Here is a 24,558-nt window from a genome sequence, read left to right on the forward strand (position 1 = left end):
GCGGACATCAAGTAAAACTCTCAAAGGAGGCTCCAAAATTGGATGTTGTCCAATATTTTGGAGGGCATTTTAGCTGCTATAACACACGGGTGAGATCATCCCTATAGACCTTCAATATGCTTCCAAGAAGAAACTCCCCATTCAGCTTTGCAAGTTGAACTGTGCCACCATCTGAAATATCCTGGATCACATAGGGTCCCAGTCAATGCATTTGAAACTTCCCTGGAAACTTTTTGAACTTGATATCATACATCAGGTCCCAATATCCATTCTTAGAAGTGTGCTGCCTAATGTGGCGATCATGCCATGCCTTTTCCCTATCTTTCTACACCTACTGATGAAAATAAGCCAAAAAGCGATCCTCCTCAAGTGCAAGGAGCTACACTAAATGTTCCTTCATGAAGTCGCGATTTTCCATCTCATTTACTGTAGTGATTCTTAAGTTGCGAACTATATACTCCATTGGCTTCACTACTTCTTATCCATATACTAGTCTAAAAGGTGTTTGCCCTATCAATTTCTTACAAGTCGTCCTATATTCCCATAGAACTGCTAGTATGCGCACATCCCAATCATTCCTATTAACATTGCAGATCTTCGTTAAGGCATTCTCCAATATTTTGTTAAAATCTTTGACAATTCCATTCTCCTGAGGATGATATGACGTACTCTTCTAATGGTGCATTTGGAACTCTTCTGTCAATGCCTTAATTGTTTCATTCAAGAAGTGCGAACCTCGGTCACTTTTTAGGATCTTTGGGCATCCAAATCATGACAGAATATACTTGAATATAAAATTCGCGGTAGTGTTTGCATTGCAATCTTTCATGAGCTATGCCTCGGCCCATCTGGTCAAGTAATCTGTCGCAATGATAATATAACGTGCATCCGTATTCTTCCCTGGTGGATTAATTGGTCCAACGAAGTCAATTTCCCATTTATCAAATGCTTCCAACATGACCTATGGATTTAAGGGAAATTCATCCCTTCGTGATGGTCTTCCAGTCCTTTAACACACATAAAATGCACTGCAGTACTCCTTAGAATCCTTATGTATTGTAGGCCACCATAATCCTGCTCGCAAAATCTTCTTCACAGTTTCCTTACTTGCACAGTTTCCTTCTACGACACCAAGATGCACTTCAGCCAGAATACCATGCCGTTTATACTTAGGTACATATCAACGCAGAACTTCATCTAGTCCCATCTTATATAAGTGTCCTACAATCATTGAAAAAATATGCAGCCCTGACTACTAGTTCCTTCTTTTTCTGCGTTGTGTATCCTTTAGGAGCTATGCCAATAGACAAAAAATAAATAATGTCTGCAAAATGTTCATCAACAACTTTGACAATGAAGAGTTGTCCCCAAGTAACCCCTCATCAATATTAGTGGGTTCTTCACCGTTCTTAATCCTATCCAACATTCAAACTTCTTGGATTAATTATCACCTCAAAATCATACTCATGGAAGAGAAGCAACCATATACAGATCTCCCCCCCAAACACAGGCTTATTGACTAGTTATATCAATGGAGAATGATCCGTGTACATTTTAAAGTGCACACCTAGCAAATAATGTTTGAATTTTTGTAGCGCAGATACCATGGCTAATCCTTCTCATTCTGTGGTTGAATAGTTTCACTCCACCTTAGAAAGTTTCCTACTTGTAAAGGTAATCGAATGGTCAATATCTCCTTCACCTGGTTGAATTAAAACAATGCTTAATGCTATACACGATGCATCCACATGAACATGAAATTCTTTCTTCCAATTCGGGATACTAGGATTGGTGCAGTAACCATCTTCTCCTTAAGAACATCCAAGCTCTTCTGACAGTCACCATCCGAGCAAATCCTTCTTCAACAAGCACTCCATTGGCACAATTATTTGCACATACGCCTTTATAAACTTCTTGTAATACCTTGTATGACCCAAAGTTGCACATAACTATTTTACATTCCTGGGTGGATCTAGATTGATAATTACAGTGATCTTGGCAGGGTCAACCATCAATCCTTGCTTGCATGCAACACATCCCAACAATATTCCATAAGTTACAAATAAAATACATTTCTTCAAATTCAAGGAAATTTGATACTTCCTGCACATATCCAACATTAGGTGTAGACTAGAAAAATCTTTCTTAACTAGCCCAAATACTGTCCAATCATCGAATTAGACCTCGAAAAACTTGTGAAGTAATTCTTTGAATGTTGTGAATATAACCCTTGAAAATATTACAAGAGAATTTTTTTAGTCTGAAAGGGATAACTGTATATTGGAATGAACCCCACTTGGTAGTGAAGGTAGTCTTTCTTCTATCCTCTGGAACAATCTTAATTTGGTGATATCCTAATAATCCATCTATGAACGAATAAGCCTCCTGTCCACAAACCTTTTCTAGAACTAGATTTGTAAAAGGCATAGGAAAGGGTTCATGCACACATGCATCATTTGACTTCCATATATCTACGCAGATCCTTATATCACCCTTTGTTTTATTTTCCTGGACCACCATCGAACTGACCCATTCTGACTCTTCTATCGGCTCAATTAAAGCCGTCATGAGTATATTGTCCAGCTCTTCTCTTACCTTTTCCTTGTACTTGGGGTTTAGTTGATATCAGCACTGCTTAACCAAATTCACATCTAGCTTTAAATTGAACTTCATCATATCCAAATCACCTACTATACCCTTTAGTTTAGAGAAATTTGTTGGAAATAAGTCCTGATATTCACGCAGTAATTCAACAACCTTGCCTACCATGTCTTCATCCCAATAGTCACCAATATGTGTGAACTTTGGTTCTACTTCTGAGCGAATATTTACTTGTTTCGTCTTTACCGATTGTGATATATCAGGGATCTTTGCATCAAGTCCTTCAACCTCACGTAGTCCCTCTAACTCAGGAATATTGATATTTTGTGGATCCTCATCGCTTTCTTCCGCAGTAACATTGTAGCATTCCAACGCATGTTGTAGTTGTGCGCTCCATTCAGGCTGCATCCAAGGTATGGTCTCTATTTGTGTTCACAAGATCGTCACCTTAATCACTTGAAGTGCCCCATCAATGCATTCGAACCCATCTTCAAAGTTGAATGTTAGTAGAGAAATGTCCTTCATTTCATCCCAATCAATAGTACCATGTTGCAACTCCATCTCCAAATACCAGTTCATTGGTATAACATCTAAGGTATGAATAAAGAAATGTACCTACTTTAGTTGAGGTACCTCACCCCAAGCCTTAGTCCATTGAGCCAGATGTTCGTGCAGGTCATTCTTACTTATGTTCTTTTCATTGAGCCATGTTTTTGCAGAGCCAAATTGTAGTCTTACCATTCTACGATATTCCTTCCAATCAACAATATTATCCTTGTGGGTTCCCCACCATCTTGCAAAGACAAATCTAGAGCCTGGAACTTGTGATCCTCTAGTACGTCTCTTTCCAAATGGTCAAGAAAATTATTGACATCATATAGCCCATCATAATAAGGTAATTCACGTACCTCAGTTGATATACAACGCAAAGACTTTGTAAGCCTATTGTATCATAGTGTAGAGACCTCATGCAACCGATTTTGCCAGTTCTCTAATTATTCATCTAATTCTGATTGGCATGAACTATCCTTCTCCCAACTGATCCACCCATTTGCAGTGGGATTAATCCAGTCTTCATCTCACGCAGTGAGATTATGTATGTGACCAATGTCTTCATCATCATAGTCATCACAGACTGGCTCTATGTATCGCACCTTCAGCTGGATCCAATGGGACAACCACTCTAAGTCTGTTCTTTTCAAACACCATGCTTCGCTTCTTCAAATTAATAATAGAATTCATGTCGAAAGCCCAATTAATCTCGAGAAATGCTGGGTATGGATTACTGTCATCTACTATTTCAATAACTTCAAAATATGTGAGCACACTAGCTACCTCAACATCTACAATCACTCCATGTAGATGCACATCGAAATTATATTTTGTTGGTTTTCCATGCACAGCTGGATTGGTGACCACTGCAAATTGGGTTTCCCCATATGTTCCCAAGTTTATTTTTGTAGTACATTAACATCATATCCTAAGTCTAGTATTATCTGGTCCATGTCAAAATCACCAATTTTTGTTAACCGCATTTCCTTATCAGTCCTCTTCTTGCTTCGGTTCACCTTATTTATTGTGCGTTGTTATGGTAACAACTTGTCCTTGCTAGCACAGTTATCTATAAGTTCTTGTAGTCCTTCAATGTCCTTCTGATCCATCAACAACTTCATGCATCTTTGTAAACATGATTTCAACACCGTGGGATCAGAGTTCTCCGTCGTAGTACTTTCTTCAGATTTCCCTTGTCGTGGGACTATTGGTATCTGAGTTTTAGACGTGGAAGCACTTGGATCCATAAAGCTATTTCTTGGCTCCAAAAACGTCCCCTTTTCTCTTTGTAAGTCAAATCCAATACTCTTCTCGCTAGCCCTGCAAACCCATGTATTTGATTTGCCTTCTACCTTGTCTTCACCAATGGCTATACCACTTCACGTGAATATATTGACACTAGTATTGTCTTCGCGTGGTTTGGATCTCATCATTTGAATGTTATACATGGGCTGTTGGTTCTTCTTTTCCTACATCTTTGCTATTAATACATGACACTCTTCTATAACATGATCCAATTTCTTACATTATTGATAAGAAGGATGAGTTGGATTCTGACAGTCGCATGCAAAATGTTGTTGTTCTCCACAGTTGTAGTAGATGATTTGATCCCGACCTCTTCCAACTCCTCCTCCTCACCCTCTTCCCTGTCCTTGGAATCCTCTGTGAGCTGTAGGTGAGCCTTGATCGTTCTGTGTGCAGGTTTCAACCTGCATCCTATACATTGAGGTTCTGTTTATCATCAAGTCATAACTTCTACTATCTCTTTCATCATGGCCATATGATTTACAAAAATTTCAAAATAGTTTCTTTGGTCAGTGTACAAAATTTTGCAACAGATAACAATTTCATGTCATATGCATTCATGATAGTTTGCAGATACTACACCAAACTCTTGAACTGACATTTGATCCAGCAGGAGACTCTAGTTTCAGTGGGTTGGGACCTCTTGCAGCTATATAGTCCTAGAACATAGGGCACTGATCCTTGTAGTGGCCTACAAACTTGCATTTCGTGCACCAAACTTCAAGGCCCTCTTTTTCCTTCTTCAAATCCTACAATTCCATATGTAGGCTTCCTAATTGTGATTGGATCTGTTGGACTCCTATATTTGTATCCTAGATCGGTGAAGCCTCTAGCTTCATCGTGATCTATAATGATTCGACTTGAGATCCGATCTTCTGTTGAGACAAAGGCAGTCTTAACTGCGGACATATTGCAGTGATGTACCATTCCTTATGTTGTTCATCTGAAATTTGAAGATTAGCTTGTCTCAGTAAGCACTTCAACCTCTGATTTATATCCCATGCAAAATTGTTATCTTTCTACTTGATCTCTTTTATTTTAGTAACACATTGAGCTTCTAATTTCAACTTTCTAAATTCTCCATTCAACATAGTCTTTGTCTTAGCCAATGTGACATTCAAATTGGTTGTACTATATTTGATATGCCATGTAAGCGCTCTATCCTGTAGAGATGTAACCAATTGCACTTTCTTCATGTCATTATCATTGATCTACTGCACCTTCCACATAACTTCTGCTATGAAACAAAACTGATTAGGATCCTTTGATCCCTGACCCTTGAATACAGGCATCTTTACTGTTATCTCCATACTTAAAAATGAAGGTGGAGGCAGAGGTGGAGGTGAAGGCATAGGTGTATGAGGTGGTGATGAAGGTGGAGATGGGGTGGATGGATGCGGAATCCCAGAAGTGTCCTAACCTTCTACATGTTGTGGACCTCTAGGTGAGTTGGGGCTGTTAGAGTCGGTCCGGTCATCCCTTCATCAGAGATCAAAACTCTTTTTTTCATTTCATGTTTAGGTGTCCCATCAGTTTGGATCAGTTGCATTTCGTTAGGAGCATGTCATAAATCTGACGGAAGGGCTTGTGTCACTCATTTCCCTTATGCTTGGCACTGCTGGCTCAGATCTGTTTATAAAAATCAAGTCTTGAAAAGCTATTTGTAGTCCTGTTCCAATTTCTAGGTCATAACGGTTATTTTAGTCATTAGGTCTAGGGTTAGTCAATTTGGCAAAGTATAATAAAGCTAGCAGGCCAAAGGGAGATCTTTAATAAGTTGTTATCTCAAAGATTTTTATCGTCAGATGGATAGATTATGACTTCTCTTCAAAACTCTGTTTTGAAGATAAGTCGACATTTCATTTTTGTAATAATTTTTCAAAAATTTCAGTTCTTGAATTATCCAGGCGCAACCCTGGTCTCCTTTGCCAGATCATATCACAACTATCCCTGCAAAAAATTGTCAAAGAAAATCATTATTTCAACCGAATTTAAGGAGGAAACAAAAAGGTCAAAATTCTATTAATCTTGAAAAAGTGTCAATTGAAAAACATAACAAATTGGGTTGTGGAAGAGGCAAAAATCAAATTGGTGTCTATATAAAGGTTTTTCAATGAATTTTCAAGTCATTGTGCATGCCAAAGGTGGAGAAAGTCATTCCAAGTCAAATTTGTGCGTTTTGGAGGAGATCGGTCCCCATTTCACTTGTGCAGCGCATATAACAGCCTGCTCGGTGCATATAACTTGCGCGGCACACACAACATTTCCAACCAGTGCAAAATTGAACCAGCGCGGCGCATATACCTTGCGCGGTGCACTGGGTAATGAGCATGGTGCTTACAATTTTGAGCCTGAAATTTGTTGCAAACTCATCAAATCGCCCAAAATTCGCATAAATTCGCCAGGTAGGCTCACATCCATTGCTTCTATTTTGTATTTGATGGTGAAATGTGAATGGTTCATGGATGATGGCCGTGGAAAAAAGACTTTGAAAGCCTCCCTTTGCCAATAAGAAAAATTGTTGTAGGTTTTGAAAACAGTTTTGTCACCAAGGTTTTTTCTTTTCCCATTTCCCTTTGTTCCTCATTTCCAAAATCCACTCATCAATCCTACACTACAATCCCTAAACCCCTAATCCCTTACCCTTATAAAAAACTCCTTAACCCTATTCAATATCCCAAACCCTAAAACCCTATTCCCATATATACATTTCCCCTCCCTTCCCTAATTACATTTTATTTCAAAATTCCCTAATTCCCTGATATTTTCCCCTTCCTAACATTCCCTTGTACATTTGTTTTCCCCTTGGTCACAACATTGTTTAGATCAAAAGAACAGTCCATATTCAGTTGCACACAACAGTTTCACATATCAGCATTCATTCAAGGCAGTTTGCATATCAGCAGTGATGTCATCTGGTCACTCATCTGAATATGAGGCAGAAACCCAAAGTGATTCTCCCTTGGGTGAACAGGAACCCCGGAGGCCTCGTAAAAGTGGCAAACATGTCAGGGAAGAACCAATCAACCTTAGAGAATTGCATGCTTGTCCTCTTGCTATGCAGTGTTTTGAGCATCAATCATGCTATGAGTTTTGTCAAAAGGTGGCTGAGGTCCAGTTTCATTATGAGTTGGCTTGTCTTTTTGTCTTGCATTTGCACGGAGATCAAGCTACCTTGGCTGGGGTCACCTTTACACTTACACCAGAAACTGTTTCATTAGCAACAGGTATACCAAATATTGGTGAACTATGGCACAAAAAACAACAGATTGATCGGCAGCATTATGAGCCATACATCAAACCCAATTTCTTGAGGCAGCTCAAAAGAGTGTTCCCGTTTAGGTACCTGAAAGATGAATATGCTCCACTCATGAGATTGATCATGAAATATTTCAGCTGTGAGGGACGATTCTCTCATCTTTATGCTTATCACATCAGGTTACTCATGCATTTCACCAGGGTGCGGATGATGAACATTCCGTATTTCATCTGCCGAAATATTGAGAGGATGACTACCTTTATACAACATAGAACCCCTCAGCAGCAACTCAACAGTGTTTATCATTTTGCTCTTATAAAGATTTTGGTGATTCATCAGCTTAGTTTGTAGGGCATCACTTGGGATGACTTCATCTCACGTGATTTCTTCAGAGCTTCACGAAGAGTATCAGAGGTGAAACACGAGGGTGAACCTTCTCAACAGTATGAGCATCATGAGACCAGGCCTATTTTCATTACATATCAGAGAGGCTATCCGAAAGGCACCAGACCTTTGTTTGCAGCAGCAAAGCGAGTGTTATCTCCACCTGGCGTGGAAGGGGCCTCGCTTCCGACATCAGCACCACAGGCACAGGTACAGGACAAGGGTAAGAAGCCCATGCATGAGAAGGGGCCTTCAGGTGAGCCATCAGGTTTCGTTCTCATTCCTGATGATGAGACAGCTACGGATTCAGAAAAGTCTAGATATAGAAGGATTATCAAGGAACAAGAAACAGACATTCAAGCCTTGGAAATCCAGTTGGAGATGGCCAAATGGAACATCAGGTATCTGGAATAGAGAAATAAGCAGCTTGAAGACCAGCATGCGATCATGGAGCTACAGAACATCCGTGAGAATCGCCAAGCTGCCCGACATAGGAGGATTGAGTTCACTTCTCTAGAGCGACAGGTCAATGAGGATCGAGAATCTAATCTCGAGAGGGTCAAAATTTACTTGGAGAAGCGGCTGAACAAGGCCAATAGAGATAATGCATTGTTGAGACACATGGCTATTCACTATAGGGCACGGAACCAATTTTTCAAGGCTCGGATAAGGAATCTAAAGGCGAAATAGAAGAAGGCAATCATCAAGCAAAAGAAGCAAAGGGAGCTCGATCGTCTTCAGATTTTGGCCGAGGCCTCTTTAGCTCATCATCACACTTGATAAGGAAACTCCAGCCCAAATTTCAAGAGATTTGGGGCATTTTTGGTCATTTTGGAATTTTTGTGTTAAAAAACAGGCTTTTTCCCTATATGCGTCGTGCACCTTGCGCGATGCATAGGATTGGGAGCTCCAAATTACTAATGGCTTGTAGTTTTTGATTTTTCATGAGAAATCATGAATTTTGGTACTTGGACAAGAAATTTTGGCAAGTTATGGGTCCCCAAAAGGTCAAAAAACATGCAAAAAATGACCTCACTACCCCTATTTTGACACACAGGAAGAAGTGTTGGGAGAATTCACTTTTGGAGGGGAAAATGGACACCAAATTGGAAACTTCCACTTGGGTTGGAAAGTAGATAGGTAGGGCTTTCCAACAAGCCAACTTGAGCCTAATTTGGACTTCAGAAAGTGCCCCAAATTCAGCAGCAAAGTAGCGTGGCGCATATAACAGGCAGCGCGATGCATATATATTTTTTGCCCAATTTTTCATCTTTCAGCTCAGAAATTCGGCCAGTTTGATTAGTTTTGCTTTGTGATGTAATTTTTGACTTCTCTTGATGTATTTGATTGAACATGATGTAATTTTGACACTTAGTTACTTGTTCTAGAAGATTCATTCACCAAAGAGCGAAAATTTAATGAATGAATCAGTTTCCTACCTTATAGAGGCAAGTTGTTTTGACTGCCTAGATTGTAGTGCTTTGTTTAGAATTGGTTGAAAAAACTCCTAGAATGATGAGCTCGACCCCTAGAGGCAAGGGAATAGGTTGTCTTGCTTATATTATGTAATTTCTAAGTCATTTTCAGGGTTTGACTCTTGGGAAAAGCTAGACACTTTATTGTACATTCACTTCTGCATTTTTGGCAAAGGAAAGACCAGGGTTTTGCAGCACGGTTTGGTATCCATGTGGCTTTATGTGTTGATGGTGTGCTTCTTTTAGTAATTGTAAGTTTTTATGTGTACCATTTTTGTCTCATCTTCTGCAATTAAACAAATGAAGTGTTAAGGTAGAATCCATAGATTGTTATGCTCTGCCTTTGAATTTGTTTGATTTTCCATGTTTTCATCTGTTTAAGGAGAATCCTTGAAAGCTTCTTGCTCTCCTTAGCTTCTCACCAGTCAGATATACCCATTCATTCTCTTTAAAAGCATCAAGATGATCACCTACCTTTCCCCATGTAGACCTCTGCAAAAGCCGTGTCTCATCCCTGCACCCAAAATTGCCTTTTCCTTTGATTCAACAAAAACCTCAAAAAATCAACCTCAAACACCTTGTACTTCATACCTAGCCTAAGATAAATTGCAAATATAGTCATCTCGAGCCTCATCGATTACCTTTTGCTGAGATTGACCTAGGGAGAGCCCTCTCCTGTCCTCGTAGGGCTAGCTACAAGGCTGAGCGTGGTTTGATGTGGACCTAGAACCTTGTCTTTTCAGCCTGAGACAAATCTAGGCTCTAACATAGTGGCGATGATACTGGGGAAAAAAAAATGGTTTGCTTGTTGATGTCATGTGTTTTATAAGCTACAGACGGAGCCTGAAGATTAACCAGGTAGCCTTCGAAACACTTTTGCTTTGCATTAGCGCAAGTAGATAAACGCTACTTGATTCAATCTCCGGTCTAGCTTGTAATTATGACACTTGAAACACCCCAGTACATCTGCAAATTCTAAGCTTTTGGATGATAAGTTTAGGGTTTGAAAGGCTAAAAAAGTTGTTTATGTTCCTTTGATTTCTTGAAAATAACATGCTAGCTTCAAAGAGATATACCAGAGCTAATCCAAATCCTAATCCTCCTCCTGTTTACGAAAATGCCAATTTGATTCCAAGAATCCTTCGTCAAGAGAGCTTTGTGACCCCCGTGTTTAGATCTCATTCATGTCCTGCAATTTTTAAGTATCTTGAAGAACTTGAGTTTGATGAGAAGTTTGAATTGTCGCTGTTTAAAACCAAATCCGAAAGTGCACTTGATTCTCTAGTTCCAAATCCTGACTTTGCTGCAGCCCTTGAAGTTGAAAGAAACAATAAGTTGATTGAAAATTTTATCTTGTGGCGCCTTCAGAGAGACATTCAGTTTTCAAGTATTGCTGATTTCCTAGAAGCTGCATCTGCAAACATTGGATCTTCTATCACGGCTTCCGCCTCAAAAATTCCCACCGAACCACCTTTCATTCCCACTATTCCCCTGCAACCTATAATCACTTATCAAAAGTCTACAGCAAATTCCCCTTCTTCATCCCACGTTGCTTCTCCTCCACATACACCTCCTCATACTCCTCATACTTCAGCTACACCCACTCCTCCAACAACCCCCAGACCAAATCCTCCAAGAGCAATGGCTGCCCGGTTTGCACCTCTCGCTCTGCCTCAAGTTTTGAATGACATGCCCGCAGACTATCAAAGTAAAATTCCTTTGTTTGATGGCACACCTCAGAATATCACAGCTCAACAGCATGTCGAAAAAATGGCGGATTTCTTTGATCTCCATGAGATTGATGAAGAGAATGTGACTATGAGGCTATTCGTGCAGACTTTTGGTGGAGAGGTAAGGAAATGGTTTAGAGCTTTGCCGGCTAGAAGTGTTCCTACATTAGAAGATCTTAAGAGACAATTTTTAGAACGTTGGGAAGTAAAGAAAGATCCGCTGCAAATCAAATCTGAATATACTAAGATCAAACGAAATGCTGGAGAGTCCGTTCAAGACTATTGCATTAGATTCAATGCAGTATATAATGCAATTCCAGATGATTTAAAACCAACTAGAAAATCAGCGTTGCTTAAGTTCCCGGATGGTTTTGATCCGGACATGGCTTATCAATTAAGGGAGAGAGATCCGGCTACCTTAGAAGAAATGCAGAAAATTGCTGTTAGTGTTGAGGCAAATTTGAATGATAAGAGAGCTAGAATGAAAGCCGAGAAGAAAGTCTCAATAAAGGAAGAGGCCTCTACATCAGACCAAGTTCTCCGCAAGGTAGAAAAGATGATTGAAAGGCTAGCTCTTGATAAGCCTGAACTGCAGATTCAGAATCCTAATTTTCGTGGTCAACAACAGCCACAATTTAGGATCAAACAACGTGAGCAGCGAGCACAAGACACGACATCACAACAGCAGCAAGTAAAGACACCTCTTCAGCAAAATTTTGTTGGTCCCGAGTCAGATGATGAAGATAATGTAGTTGGAGAAGAAAATCACTTCTTTACTCCCGATGATATGCCCACATTTATCACTGAAGATGATGAAAAGACAGCAAGTTCAGCAGTACAACATGATGCAGATTTTATCTTGGCAAACGATATAGCTCTGGAGGAAGAGTCGGATGAGTATCAGAGAGGTTACATGCATGCTTTGTCCACCCAACAGCGTCAGTATTCACTTAGAAGCAGAAATGTTCCCATCAATCCAGTCCAGAAAAGAAAGGAAGTTCCAGCATCTAAAGATGAAACACCGGCTGCATCAAAGAAAGGAAAAGAGAGTGCTGACCCTATGACTAGCAAGCCTCCACCAGCAAATGAAAAGGTAAGTCAGCCCATGGTATCAAAGGATAAACCTGAAAAGAAAGATGTCCCAACCAAAGAGGTGGAAAAGACTTCTGCTTTTAGTTTAGAAAATGAAATTTCTAAATTGAAGGTATCCATTCCTTTGACTGAGCTCATGAAGAAAAACAACTATAGAGGCCAAGTCTCCAAAATTCTAAATTTTGACCCAATGTCTGATATGGTGAGTGTGGAGGATGATCAACCGGAATTGATATTTGGATCAACATTGAGTGGTGAGCCTGAAGTACCTCCTTTTTATATCAGTTTGAGAGTGCATGAGTTTGTGTTGCATAATGCTATGTTTGATACCGACGCCTCCCACAATCTTATGCCGAAAGATATCATGGATAAGTTGGGTTTGGACATCACCAGGAAATATCATGATCTTTGTTCATTTGATTATAGTAGGGTGAGATGTATAGGGCTAATTAAAGACTTGGTTGTAAGTTTGGATCAGATCCCTGCAAAGAATGTCTTGATGGATGTTGTCATGGCTGACATTCCTCCGCGCTTTGGTATGCTCCTTTCTAGATCTTGGGGAGCAAAATTGCAAGGAAAAATACAGCTTGATTTCTCCTATGCAACGATTCCTGTGTTTGGCCAAATGAGAAAGTTTTACCGAGAACAGAAAATGAAATACATGATCACCAGCAAGGAGAAACCAATTAATCATCCGATCAATTATGTACATACAGATCTAGAGTCTTTTGTTTTGTATTCAGATAGTTTCAATGATATTGATAGTCATTTAGTTGTAGTAGATGATATTCCAGAAATAGCGGAGAATTTCAGAGAAGTTTTGAAGAAAGAATGACAAGAACAGCAAAACATCATTGAGCAATCAGCTGGAGGTAATGGACAGCAAGCAGAAAAATCACAGCAAACAACTTTTCAACACTTGGTAGAAGAGGAAGATGGTTTGTGGACCATGGATTTTGATGGAGCAATGGGCAATGGTGATGCTGGGATTGGTATTTGGGTACGTAGTCCTTTTTCTGCTTCAGACAAAGTGCCTAGTAATGTGCGGGTATGTTCTTACAAGCTTGCTTTTGATTGTTCGAACAATGAAGCTGAATACGAAGCTTTGATCGCTGGCCTGAAAATTCTAAGAAAGCTAAATGCTAAGAGGATTGCAGTATATGGTGACTCTGAATTGGTGATCAAGCAAGTTAAAGGCGAATATCAAACGAAACACCCTCGGATGCGGGCATACCAGAATGCTGTTTTAGATATCTTGAAAGTGTTTTCAGATTATACATTGACGTGTGTGCCTCGTATTCAAAATAGCATTGCAGATGCACTTGCTAAGGCAGCCAACAATTTGAAGATTCCTATGAACTCAAGCAATAAATTTGAAATCCATGTGAAGCACCGTCCGACTGTTCCGGACAATCAAAGACATTGGCAAGTTTTCCAAGATGATGAGGAGATCAATGATTTTCTGCAAAACAAAGGTAAGTTCAAGGATACTTCAATGGATGTAGAACATGATGATGGTAGAGATGATGTGCAAATAAATCAAATGGAAGTGTTGCAGCTCAAGGATAATGTGATTCCTAAAGGCTTGATACCTTTAGAGGAGCTCTTTGATCATGATGATGTAGCCCGCAAACCGACATTGCAGCCAAAAGAAAAGGGAGGTGAATCTTGGAACAACTGAACATCCGAAGATGGTAAAGCTCTCCAAAACATTGCCACCAAAGGTAAAAGCCAAATATATCAATTTGTTGTCATCTTTTGCCAATGTGTTTGCTTGGGACTATTCTGATTTGAAGACATATGATACAAATATAATTCAGCATACCATTCCTATTAAGCCTAATCAAAAACCTTTTAGATAGAAGTTAAGAAGGCTTAATCCAAAATTGCTGCCATCAATTGAGAAAGAGATAAATAGGTTATACAAATCAGGAATCATTGTTCCCATCCGCTTTTCTGATTGGATATCTAATTTGGTTCCTATGCGAAAGAAAACCGGTGAGATTCGTTTGTGCATTGATTTCCGAAATTTCAACAAAGTTTCATTGAAGAATAATTATCCGCTGCCCAAAATGGATCACATACTACAACGAGTAGTTGGAGCATCCCACATGTCACTACTCGATGGTTGTTCCAGATATAACAAAATTTTAGTCGATGAAGATGACCGAGACAAAACAACGTTCACCACTCTGTGGGGAACCTTTCATTATGCGAAAATGCCTTTCGGTTTGAAGAATGCAGGTGCTACTTTTCAGTAGGCAATGGACTTGGCTTTCGCAAATGAGAAGGATGTCTTCTTGGTGGTGTACCTTGATGATCTGACCGTGTTTTCCAAATCAGATGATGAACACTTGCATCATTTGAAAATTGTCTTTGAAAAGTGCAGAAAATATGGTGTGTCGCTGAATCCTAAGAAGAGTTTATTTGCCATGGATGAAGGTAAACTACTTGGGCACATTATCTCAAAGGATGGAATTCGTATCGATCCAGCACGTGTGGAAGAAATTCAGCAAATTGACCTGCCCAAGAATAAGAAGGAGATTCAATTGTTTAATGGTAAGATGAATTTTTTGCGCCGTTTTGTTCCTAATCTTGCTGAGCACCTTAGAGAGATTACAAACATGCTTAAGAAGGATAGCCAAGTGTCATGGACGGAAGAGGCGGTGAAATATTTCAATTTAGTTAAATTGATTCTTTCTTCAGCTCCGGTTCTCATCAGCCCAGATTATACTCAGGATTTTATATTGTTTTCTTTTGCTTTGGAGCATACTATGGCAGCTGTGTTAATGCAGAAAAAAGATGAGCATGAAAGACCAATTGCTTTCTTCAGCCAGACCATAAGAGATGCTGCTTCGAAATACAACATTATCGAGAACAAGCCCTTTCACTTGTAAAAGCACTGAAAGATTTACGTGTGTACATTCTGCATTCTCATATTTTAGCTTATGTTCCTAATGCTGCTGTCAAAGTTGTTTTGGTTCAGACCGACCCGGAAGGAAGACGTGGCAAATGGATAGCGGCTTTGCTGGAGTATGATGTGGAGATAAGGCCTACAAAGCTTGTTAAAGGTCAGGGATTGGCGAAATTGATGGCTGAATCAAATCTGCACGTCTTAGACATAAATCTGATCGCTGCCTTGTCCGATGAAAATGATGAAAGCTTTTCGCTTCAGGTATCAGAAATGTTTGTTCTTTCTCCATGGTATTCGGATATCATATATGTTCTTCAAAATTTGTCTGCACCGCCTGGTATGGCTAGAAACAAAGCGAGAACTCTTAAGTTGAAGGCTGCTAAGTTTTGTGTTTTAAATTCTGCACTTTATTGGAAAGATCCTGGTGGCATTTTGTTAAATTGTTTGGTGGAAGAAGAAGCGAAACAGGTCATAGAATATTTCCATAAAGGCGATTGTGGCGGTCACCTTTTTTGGAAAACAATGGCAAACAAAATTTTGAGGGTTGGATACTATTGGCCGACATTGTTTGCTGATGTGTTTAAGGCTGTCAAGAGCTGTCATAACTGCCAGATTTTTGAAGGGAAACAAAGATTACAGCCTTTGCCACTTAAGCCCATTGAGGTGAGTGCCCCTTTTCAGCAGTGGGGGTTGGATTTTATTGGTGAAATTCATCCTTCTTCTTCAGGTCAACATAGATGGATCCTCACGGGAACGGATTACTTCACAAAATGGATCGAAGCAATTCCCACCAGGCAAGCTACGGATGCGGTAATAATTTCATTCCTTGAGAATAATATTTTGTCTCGTTTTGGTTGCCCGAATAAGTTAATCACTGATAATGCAGCAGCTTTCAAGTCAAAAAGGATGGTTGAGTTTTGTAGTAAATATCATATTACTTTGGGACACTCAACTGCCTATCATCTGCAAGGTAATGGATTGGCAGAGTCTTCCAATAAATCTTTGGTTAATATCATTAAGAAAATGCTGGAAATGAACAAGAAAAGTTGGCATAAGAAGCTGGTCCATGCACTTTGGGTAGATCGAGTGAGTCAAAAGAAATCCATTGGCATGTCCCCCTTTGAGCTAGTTTATGGAGTTGATACAGTGTTCCCTACCTCTCTTGCAGCTCCAGTAGTCAAACTTCTTCAAGAGGCTGGTAGTGAAGAGGATCCAATGCAGCGAAGGCTAAATCAAATGATCCACTTGTAGCAGACACAGGAAGATGTTTTTCAGAACACATTTAAGTTGCAGGAGTGAATTAAAAGGATTTTTGACAGAAAAGCAAAGGTGGATACATTTCAGTTGGATGATGTGGTGTTAAAGTGGGATGCAAGAAATGAAGAAAAGGGTAAGCACGGCAAGTTTGAAAATCTATGGAAAGGTCCTTTTAAGATTGCAACATTTCGGGGTCAGAACACTTTTCTTCTTAAGGAGATGAATAGGGAAGATTGTCCAGGAGGGCCGGTCAATGGTCGGCTGCTCAAGCGGTACATTTTCTGAGTTTTTCTGTTGTCCTATTAGCATTGTAAATACCATTTCATTTCAGTTTCGCTGCAAGTGTGTGCTGTGATCTTTTCTTCAGTCTGGGGCCCGAAGTGAAGGCTATAATTCTGAAGAAAGATTTCAGTTTGAGTTCAGTTTGTCGAGTCAGTTTGTTAGTCATATTATCGAGTCGTTTTCAAGTTAATTTTCAGTCAAATAAATTGAGTCAACATCTTGGATTGTTTGTCGAAACAATGACTCCATAGCCCAATGGACGAAGGCACTGTCTAGCTCTTACAGAGATCTGCTGTTCTTGGCACCTCCGAGGAGCTACCATCCCCATTGGAGCCAATGTTAGAGTCGGTCCGGTCATCCCTCCATCAGAGATCAAAACTCTTTTTTGCATTTCATGTTTAGGTGTCCCATCAGTTTTGATCAGTTGCATTTCATTAGGAGCATGTCATAAATCTGATGGAAGGGCTTGTGTCACTCATTTCCCTTATGCTTGGCACTGCTGGCTCAGATCTGTTTATAAAAATCAAGTCTTGAAAAGTTATTTGTAGTCCTGTTCCAATTTCTAGGTCATAACGGTTGTTTTAGTCATTAGGTCTAAGGTTAGTCAATTTGACAAAGTCTAATAAAGCTAGCAGGCCAGAGGGAGATCTTTAATAAGTTGTTATCTGAAAGATTTTTATCGTCAGATGGAAGATTATGACTTCTCTTCAAAACTCTGTTTTGAAGATAAGTCGACATTTCATTTTTGTAATAATTTTTCAAAAATTTCAGTTCTTGAATTATCCAGGCGCAGCCCTGGTCTCCTTTGCCAGATCATATCACAGCTATCCCTGCAAAAAATTGTCAAATAAAATCATTATTTCAACCGAATTTAAGGAGGAAACAAAAAGGTCAAAATTCTAGTAATCTTGAAAAAGTGTCAATTGCAAAACATAACAAATTGGGTTAGGGAAGAGGCAAAAATCAAATTGGTGTCTATATAAAGGTTTTTTAATGAATTTTCAAGTCATTGTGCATGCCAAAGGTGGAGAAAGTCATTCCAAGTCGAATTTGTGTGTTTTGGAGGAGATCGGTCCCCATTTCACCTGCGCGGCGCACACAGCATTTCCAGCCAGTGCAAAATTGAACCAGCGCGACGCATATACCTTGCGCGGTGCACTGGGTAATGAGCGCGGCGCTTACAGTTTTGAGCCCGGAATTTGTTGCAAACTCATCAAATCGCCCAAAATTCGCATAAATTCGCCAGGTAGGCTCACATCCATTGCTTCTATTTTGTATTTGATGGTGAAATGTGAATGGTTCATGGATGATGGCCATGGAAAAAAGACTTTGAAAGCCTCCCTTTGCCAATAAGAAAAATTGCTGTAGGTTTTGAAAACAGTTTTGTCACCAAGGTTTTTTCTTTTCCCATTTCCCTTTGTTCCTCATTTCCAAAATCCACTCATCAATCCTACACTACAATCCCTAAACCCCTAATCCCTTACCCTTATAAAAAACTCCTTAACCCTATTCAATATCCCAAACCCTAAAACCCTATTCCCATATATACATTTCCCCTCCCTTCCCTAATTACATTTTATTTCAAAATTCCATAATTCCCTGATATTTTCCCCTTCCTAACATTCCCTTGTACATTTGTTTTCCCCTTGGTCACAACATTGTTTAGATCAAAAGAACAGTCCATATTCAGTTGCACACAGCAGTTTCACATATCAACATTCATTCAAGGCAGTTTGCATATCAGCAGTGATGTCATCTGGTCACTCATCTGAATATGAGGCAGAAACCCAAAGTGATTCTCCCTTGGGTGAACAGGAACCCCAGAGGCCTCGTAAAAGTGGCAAACATGTCATGGAAGAACCAATCAACCTTAGAGAATTGCATGCTTGTCCTCTTGCTATGCAGTGTTTTGAGCATCAGTCATGCTATGAGTTTTTTCAAAAGGTGGCTGAGGTCCAGTTTCATTATGAGTTGGCTCGTCTTTTTGTCTTGCATTTGCACGGAGATCAAGCTACCTTGGTTGGGGTCACCTTTACACTTACACCAGAAACCATTTCGTTAGCAACAGGTATACCAAATATTGGTGAACTATGGCACAAAAAACAACAGATCGATCGGCAGCATTATGAGCCATACATCAAACCCAATTGCTTGAGGTAGCTCAAAAGAGTGTTCCCATTCAGGTACCTGAAAGATGAATATGCTCCACTCATGAGATTGATCATGAAATATTTCAGTTGTGAGGGACAATTCTCTCGTCTTTATGCTTATCACATCAGGTTACTCATGCATTTCACCAGGGTGCAGATGATGAACATTCCGTATTTCATCTGCCGAAATATTGAGAGGATGACTACCTTTATACAGCATAGAACCCCTCAGCAGCAACTCAACAGTGTCTATCATTTTGCTCTTATAAAGATTTTGGTGGTTCATCAGCTTAGTTTGCAGGGCATCACTTGGGATGAATTCATCTCACGTGATTTCTTCAGAGCTTCACGAAGAGTATCAGAGGTGAAACACCAGGGTGAACCTTCTCAGTAGTATGAGCATCATGAGACCAGGCCTATTGTCATTACATATTAGAGAGGCTATCCGAAAGGCACCAGACCTTTGTTTGCAGCAGCAAAGCGAGTGTTATATCCACCTGGAGTGGAAGGGGCCTCGCTTCTGACATCAACACCACAGGCATAGGTACAGGACAAGGGTAAGAAGCCCATGCATGAGAAGGGGCCTTCAGGTGATCCATCAGGTTTCGTTCTCATTCCTGATGATGAGACAACTACGGATTCAGAAAAGTCTAGATATAGAAGGATTATCAAGGAACAAGAAACAGACATTCAAGCCCTGGAAATCCAGTTGGAGATGGCCAAATGGAACATCAGGTATCTGGAACAGAGAAATAAGCAGCTTGAAGACCACCATGTGATCATGGAGCTACAGAACATCCGTGAGAATCGCCAAGTTGCCCGACATAGGAGGATTGAGTTCACTTCTCTAGAGCGACAGGTCAATAAGGATCAAGAATCTAATCTCGAGAGGGTCAACATTTACTTGGAGAAGCAGCTGAACAAGGCCAATAGAGATAATGCATTTTTGAGACACATGGCTATTCACTATAGGGCACAGAACCAAGTTTGCAAGGCTCGGATAAGGAATCTAAAGGCGAAATTGAAGAAGGCAATTAACAAGAAAAAGAAGCAAAGGGAGCTCGATCGTCTTCAGATTTTGGCCGAGGCCTCTTTAGCTCATCATCACACTTGATAAGGAAACTCCAACCCAAATTTCAAGAGATTTGGGGCATTTTTGGTCATTTTGGAATTTTTGTGTTAAAAAACAGGCTTTTTCCCTATATGCACCGCGCACCTTGCGCGACGCATAGGATTGGGAGCTCCAAATTACAAATGGCTTGCAGTTTTGGATTTGTCATGAGAAATCATGAATTTTTGTACTTGGACAAGAAATTTTGGCAAGTTATGGGTCCCCAAAAGGTCAAAAAACATGCAAAAAATGACCTCACTGCCCCTATTTTGACACACAGGAAGCAGTCTTGGGAGAATGCACTTTTGGAGGGGCAAATGGACACCAAATTGGAAACTTCCACTTGGGTTGGAAAGTAGATAGGCAAGGCTTTCCAACAAGCCAACCTGAGCTCAATTTGGACTTCAGAAAGTGCCCCAAAATCAGCAGCAAAGTAGCGTGGCGCATATAACAGGCAGCGCGACGCATATAGATTTTTTGCCCAATTTTTCATCTTTCAGCTCAGAAATTCGGCCAGTTTGACTAGTTTTGCTTTGTGATGTAATTTTTGACTTCTCTTGATGTAATTGATTGAACATGATGTAATTTTGACACTTAGTTACTTGTTCTAGAAGATTCATTCACCAAAGAGTGAAAATTTAATGAATGAATCAGTTTCCTACCTTATAGAGGCAAGTTGTTTTGACTGCCTAGATTGTAGTGCTTTGTTTAGAATTGGTTGAAACAGCTCCTAGAATGATGAGCTCGACCCCTAGAGGCAAGGGAATAGGTTGGCTTGCCTATATTATGTAATTTCTAAGTCATTTTCAAGGTTGGACTCTTGGGAAAAGCTAGACACTCTATTGTACATTCACTTCTGCATTTTTGGCAAAGGAAAGACCAGGGTTTTGCAGCACTGTTTGGGATCCATGTGGATTTATGTGTTGATGGTGTGCTTCTTTCAGTAATTGTAAGTTGTTATGTGTACCATTTTCCTTCTCTCATATTCTGCAATTAAAAAAATGAAGTGTTAAGGTAGAATCCATAGATTGTTATGCTCTACCTTTGAATTTGATTGATTTTCCATGTTTTCATCTGTTTAAGGAGAATCCTTGAAAGCTTCTTGCTCTCCTTAGCTTCTCACCAGTCAGATCTACCCATTCATTCTCTTTAAAAGCATCAAGACGATTGCCTACCTTTCCCCGAGTAGTCCTCTGCAAAAGCTGTGTCTCATCCCTGCACCCAAAATTGCCTTTTCCTTTGATTCAACAAAAACCTCAAAAAATCAACCTCAAACACCTTGTACTTCATACCTAGCCTAAGATCAATTGCAAATATAGTCATCTCGAGCCTCATCGATTAACTTTTGCCGAGATTGACCCGGAGAGAGCCCTCTCTTGTCCTTGTAGGGCTAGCTACGAGGCTGAGCGTGGTTTGATGTGGACCTAGAACCTTGTCTTTTAAGCCTGAGATAAATCTAGGCTCTAACAGAGTCGATGTCTCTCCAGGTGATGATGAAGCTTTCTGAACCATAGCTATGTAAGGCCTCCCTCTGGCCTGCATGGCTTGTTCTGGACATGTTTTCAAAGACCAAATTGATGAATTCCTAGTCCCAATCATAAAAAATGACTTTTTCCTGTAAAGGACCAGACCTGGACTGTCATGAGTTTCGGTGATTATGGACCAAGACCTGAGCCAGCAGGGGCTAGACATGAGGGAAAATTACTAGCATGACTTTCTCTGCCAGATCATGGCATGTCCCTAGTGAAATGCAACTGAGTGAATGGAGAGGGACACCTAAAATTGAAATGCACAAAGAGTTTTGATCTCTGACGGAGGGCTGACTAGACCGACTCTAACAGTCTGAAAGTTTCACAATTCTAATGTTGTTTCTGTAAGGTATGGTGGATCTGTGGAAGAATTTGGTGTTTCTCTCCCCTTATTTAATCCATTGTATTCTAGATTTCTATCTCCAGAATATTTCCTCTTGAAGACATTTGTTGTCACACTCCTGCTGGATTGACTCTACCATCTCTTTCCTTTCTTCTGTATAGCCTTCAGTGATAAGAATCTAGTTTATTTCGTTTATTTTCTTTTCCACATCTTCCTTAGCTTTGAAGATGTTACCAAATTATTTTTTATTCCACTCTTTGAGTCTGCCTTTAATGTGTTTGAGCCTGTTGTGTAGAAGGAACATTTTTGTACCTTGAAGGTGAAGCTCTTCCTTCCACCATTCTTCAATGCTTTTGAGGAAATATTAATGTGTGAGCCAAGCATTCTCAAATTTGAAGGGGGTGTTCCTTGGTTTTCCAAATAGGGAAGCTTGCAATTGGATAGGCTAGTGATCTGAACCTCTGTAGAATGAGTGTAGTAAAGTTGCCTCCCCTGAGAAGAAGTTCCTTTGAAATAATAAATCTGTCTAGTTTTGAGGCTACTTGGGTAGGTCCCCCTCGTTTTTTATTCCAAGTGAATATTCCATTGCTTGTTTCCATATCAACCAATTTCATATTGGTGATGAAGTTCTGGAAGGCAATTGAGTCTCTACCAAGTGTTTTAGTTCCTCCTTTCTTCTCCATGAGTGATTTTGTTATGTTAAAATCACCTCTAAGTATCTAGGGTAGAGCTGGGTAACTCTTCTTCATATCCTCTAGTGTTGTGAGGAGTCAAAGTGTGTCATCCATTAGTTGCGGATCATAGACATTGGTGATCATGTAACATTGTCTGTCACACACCGGTTGGAAAATCAGTAAAAGGTGATGTATGGATGCCTTCGCATCAATCACACAAAATTTCTGTGGATCCCATAGAGTGAGAATGACACCAACATATTTATTTTCATTAACTTCAAGGTATTCATATCTAGTTAACCATTTGCTATGTTTTTCATTGATCCTCTCCACAGAGAATTTTGTTTCCTGTATGAATACTATGTCAGGTTTTTCCTCTTTGATCCTTTTACCTAGATTCCTCTGTTTTCTTCTGCTCCCTACTCCTCTAATGTTCCAGGTTGTGATTTTAATTGAGGTGGGGTTTTAAAGGACTAACTGGAAAGGTCTTTCATCCTTCCTGAGTCAATCATGAGTTTTCCATATTCCAATAGTAGTTCTTTCTATCTTTTTCTTCCCCTCCTCTTGGCTGGATTCTTTGTTAGTTTTCCTGTTATTAATCCTATTGAGGAGGACCCTTTTTTTTCCTGGCTGTCATGTCCTCTTTTGACTCTTAAAGCTATTTGGTGTGACTTGTTAAGGAATATCTATTGGACCTTGTCCACATCCTCCTAAGGGATGGAGTTTATTCCCAGGTTCCCTCCCTATTCTAGAAACTTTTCCAGCTCTAGGGTTTCCCTTTCTAGGATCTCCTGTAAGTCTTGATCCTCTATGCCACTTTCACTTTGAGACATTTCCTGGTCTTTTTCTATTTCCATGGCACTCAAAGGATCCATTATGTGTTCATTCTGTTCCCGAGTGAACTCCATGCTGGTCCCTCTTCCTTTCCCTCTTGCTGTCTTCTTCTCTGTACTCTCTTGATCCCCTCCATCTACCTCTTTTTCTCCTAAGATCTCAAACTTGTTGTAACTTTTTGTTTTATCATTCCCAATAGGGTTATTTTGTGTTTTTCTTCCCCCTACTTTTCCTCTTCATTCTACTTTGGTAAAACCCTTTTGGTCTTTCCCTTTGCTAGTATTTAGGTTTTCCTCCCTTCTATTAAGAGGACAGTGTCTGGATAGGTGCCCATCCTCATGACACTTGTGACATCTGAACGAGATATGTTCATAGTCAACTATTTGAACCCATTCCTCATCATAGACTTCTAGGATGACCTCATCTAGAAGGGCTCTTGATAGGTCCATCTCCACACATATACGGGCATAGGATGTATATTCTCCCCGTAGAGTTGCCTATGAGATTTTTAAGAAATGACCTAATTTATTGCCTATAGTTTTTAAAGACTTTGGAATCCAATAATCTAAAGGTAAGGAGTATAGTCTAATCCATACTGGTACTGAAGTGAAGTTTTCTCGTTCTGGCATGAAGCTCATTGTCCATGGCCGCATATAGAGACTAACAACTCCAAAGAAGTATGGCCTTCCTTCAAAAATCCTGTCTCTGTATTCAATATTCGTAAACACCACAGTAAAAAAAACCTTTGGATACAAGATGTATATCTAACTCCCCCTTTGGTTTCTAGTTGTATTTTATCTAGGTGTACAATGCTTTCTTTGATGTCTAGATTCCCATAAATTTGCATATGATGGCATAGTTTTCCATCTGATCCCTGTGCGCTTGTAGAGCCAGATCATTGGGAATAACTCAAGGTTTAGTTATGGTTTTAGGTTTACAGGGCCCCATCTTGGCTCTGTTCTCCGATCCCTGACCTCTATCTTCCTCTTTTTCCTCCTGACATTCTTCTTCGTGGGTCCCTTGATATGCATGGGTTTTGCTGCCTCCCACCTTCTGAGTTTCAGTG

The sequence above is a fragment of the Pinus tabuliformis genome, chromosome X (genome assembly GCF_031772625.1).
Source record: "Pinus tabuliformis cultivar Carrire ecotype Pingquan chromosome X, CPIR1, whole genome shotgun sequence".
NCBI lineage: Eukaryota > Viridiplantae > Streptophyta > Pinopsida > Pinales > Pinaceae > Pinus > Pinus tabuliformis.